We start from the raw sequence: 4,211 nt of genomic DNA, 5'->3' as shown, positions 1-4,211 counted from the left end.
GACGAATTTTTGTTTTCGGGGAAATTCGTGTCTGGGAGTGAGGGTTTTCAGGTAAATTTTGTGTCACGGATTTTAGAAGTTGTTAAAGTTCTTATGATGAAAATAATTTCCGAGACTTAGAAGTTTGTTAAAGGGCTTATGGGAGAAATTCAAATTCGCGTTTAAGAGCCAGCATTTCCAGGAGAACTCTACGGACATATTTTACCTGTTTTCAACTTACAAAATTCATCTGTGTGAGCCATGGTTTTCAGGTAAATTTAGAAAATCACCTGTGCGGGCCAGGGTTTTCAGGTCCAAAATGTTCTGTGTGGGCCAGGATTTTCCCTCCCCCTGCCTCTCCCACTTGTACCTCACCCCCCCCTCCCTCCCCCCCTTACCTCACAATCTGTCGCCTCACCTGTATTTACCTTACGCCGGACAGCCAGACGTCGCATACAGGTTACCTCTTATCTTATCTTATCTTATCTTCTCCATAATATCTGGGCCGTCCCTCCACCCTCTCTCTCTCTCCTTTCATTCAGTTCAGCTATTTTCTGACATCGTATGTTTGCTCCTTTTCATTAAGCAAGTCAGTTTTACACAAATAAATCGTGTTAGTAAGCAAGTTCTAGCTCACGTTCCCCGCCTTAGTCCCCTGTCGTATAATGAATACTAACAGTCCAATCCCTCTAAAATTTAAATAATCATATTTCAAACATAGTTCAATACAGTAATTTAGTTACTGAGCTCCAGCTCTTGTCCTCCACCTTAGTTCCCTCGCACATCTTCGTTATTAACCCATTATTTTTCATGAAATTTTAACCCGCCATACTTATAACTGTGTAAGTAAAGATTACACATTTACCAAACTCTAGCTCTTGTCCTCCGCTTTAGCTCTCTCTCGTATCTTCGTTAATACCTATTCAAATTCCCCGAAATTTTTACCAGCTGTATTTCAGACATAGTTTAGTAAATGCAAACAGTTACCGAACTCTAGCTCTTATCCTCCACCTTAGCTCTCTCTCGTATCTTCGTTAATACCTAATCAAATTCCCTGAAATTTTAATCCTCTGTATTTCAGACACAGTAAATAAGATCAAGTCCATTACCGAGCTCCAGCTCTCGTACCCCACCTTACTCCCCTCGCGTGTCTTCAGTAATATCCTATCAAATTCCCTGAAATTTATACTCTCTGTATTTCGGACATAGTAAATAGGATCCAAACAATTATCAAACTCTAACTCTTGTCCACCGCCTTAGTTCATTTATACAAGATCGTTAGTAACAGACCAATTTTCCTGAAATTTAAAGCAGACATACTTCAAAGTTATTAAATAAAATCAAGTCAATTACTGAGCTCCAGCTCTCGTCCCCCAACTTAGTTCTCTCCCGTATATTTGTAAATAACCCATCATTTTTCCCGAAATTTTTACCCTCTGTATTTCAGACATAGTAAATATGATGTAAACAAATATAAAACTCTAGCTCTTGTCCTCTGTCCAAGTTCACTCCTGTAAATTCATTACTATCAGTCCAAATCCCCCTGAGATTTAAACACCCAACTGCATTTTCAGACATAGTAAATAATAACCAGTTCAGTTATCAAGTTTCAACTCTTGTCCCCCCAGCTTAGTTCATTTTGTACAAGTTCTTTATTTCCAACTAAATCGCCTGAGATTTAAGATCGCCTTATTTCTAACGTAGTAAAATTAATCAGGGCATTAGCCAAGCTCCAATTCCTCGGTCTTAGATCATCGAACATAAATATATCCGATCAAGTCCCTCTCCAGCCTATCTGTTTATCAGAGCCCAACGTATCCAAACCTTCAATAATTATACTGTATTTGCATATTTTCACTATATTCACCTGTGTTCTTCACATTTTTTCCGTGTTTTCTGCGTTCATTCCATGTTCTACAAATGTTCATAGCATGCTCAGTTCAATTCTTTTCTACCATTTTCCCCATATGTTCACTATGTTCTTTGTCATGTTTTCATGTACATCATATGTTCTCTGTATAACTTTTATACTCAATATTCATGTTCTCAATGTTCTTAGCTTGTTCTTCACATGTTCAGTGTTCATTCTTGTATTCCCTATGTTCATTATCATGTCTTCATATTCTCTATAAGTTCATATTCCCTGCATGTTCACTCTATTCATCAACTTTTTCTTACATGTTTTCTGTGTTCACCGTATGTTCACTGTGTTCATTACAGCAATACAGTTCCCTCAACAATTTTAGTCACCCAGTTTTATTTGCAAAAACTATGTGAAAGTAATTCTCGTTGTCAACTTAATAGTTCTACCAACCCTGTTCTTAAACAAATCTACACTTTATTCAGTTCCAAATTTACAAAGACAAACCTTTCTTGTAACTTCTTAACTAAAAATCTTTCGCCAATGAACTAAAACATAGTCACTTTCGTCATTTTTCAACTAAACTTATTATCCAATCAACTAAAAATAATAACTTTCATCATTTCTTAACTAAAAGTGCTCATCAGTCAACTAAAAATAGTTACTTCATCATGTTTCCCTGTCGTTTCTTAACTGAAATATCACATCTCTCTTCTGAAAAATAGTCATGTTTAGCCTCTTTCCAACACTGTTCTTAACTAAAGTAACCTTTCACTTCGCTAAAATAGTCATATTCATCATTGTTCCTAACTAAATTATATGTCGGTAAGTAAGAAAACTAGTCAAAGGTGCTCTCCGTGACACCAAAGTTACTCTTCGAGAAATCAAAGACACTCTTCAATACATCAAGGACTTACTCAAAGACACCAAAGTTACACTCTAAGACATCCTTCGAGACATCAAAGACATCCTTTAAGACTTCAAGGGCACTCTTCGAGATATCAAAAGACACTCTCAAACATTTAAAAATTTACTCGCATCCTCAAAGTTATTCTCAGAGTCATCAAAAAGTTAATCTCAGTCATCAAAATGTTATTCTCTAAGTAACCTTTCGTTCATCAGAGAAACTTTCTAAGACATCTTCGTTCATTAAAGTTAATCACAGAGGCATAAAAGTTATTCTCAGAGTCATCAAAAAGTTAATCTCAGTCATCAAAATGCTATTCTCTAAGTAACCTTTCGTTCATCAGAGAATCTTTCTAAGACATCTTCGTTCATTAAAGTTAATCTCAGAAGCATAAAAGTTATTCTCAGAGCTATCAAACTTGCTCTCGATGCCATCAAAAAGTATTTTCTCGTTCATCAAAGTTATTCTCAGAGTTAACAAAGGTAATCTCTAACTCACTTTCGTTCAACATATTAATTCTCTAAGTCCTCAAAGTTATTCTCAAAGACAACAAAGGTATTCTCTAAGACAACAAAGTTATTCTAAGAGCTATCAAACTTGTTCTCAAAGTCATCAAAGTTATTCTGTAACTTCACTTTTGTTCATTAAAGTTAATTTCTATGTTATAAAAGTTATTCTCAGAGACATCTAAAGTTAATCGTGCTCATCAAAATTGTTCTCTAAGACATAAAAGTTATTCTCAGTCATGATATGTTATTCTCTAAGTAACCTTTCCATTCATCAAAGACATTCTCTAAGCCCTCAAAGTTATTCTCTAAGACAACAAAGTCATTCCCAGAGTCATCAAAAAGTTATTCTCAGAGTCACCTTCGTTATTCAAAGAAGCCTTCTGAGACATCCTCGTTCAACAAAACTGTCCTCAGAGCCATCAAAAAAGTTAAATACAGTCATCAAAGTTATTCTCTAAGTATCTTTTCGTTCATCAGAGAAGCTTTCTAAGACATCTTTGTTCATCAAAGTTGTTCTCTAAGACATCAATGTTGTTTCTCTAAGGCATCAAAGATGTTCTCTAAATCATAAAAGTTAATCGTTAAGTCACCTTCGTTCATTAGAGAAACTTTCCAATCCATCTTCGTTGATCGAAAGTTATTCTCAAAGTCATCAAAGTGATCTCTAATTCATCTTCGTTCTCCAAAATGTTGTTCTCTAAGACACCTTCGTTCATCAAAGAAACTCTCCTTCTTCCATCATGTTATTCTTTAATACATATTCAGTCATAAAATTTTATCTCCAAAATGTAACTAGTTCAGCTTTTCATACCAAACCTGCACTTCTGTTAAAATATATTTCCTTAGTCGCTTTACCCTAAAACTGTTTTCTGAACTACACTGTTCAAACCTACGTAACCTATCCTCTCCACCCAATGTTACTTAGTTAACGTAACGTTCCTAAACCTAACTTTAC

Source organism: Procambarus clarkii, chromosome 55 (genome assembly GCF_040958095.1).
Source record: "Procambarus clarkii isolate CNS0578487 chromosome 55, FALCON_Pclarkii_2.0, whole genome shotgun sequence".
Taxonomy (NCBI): Eukaryota; Metazoa; Arthropoda; class Malacostraca; order Decapoda; family Cambaridae; genus Procambarus; species Procambarus clarkii.
The sequence above is the reverse complement of the archived record's forward strand: the minus strand, read 5'-3'. Positions refer to the sequence as shown.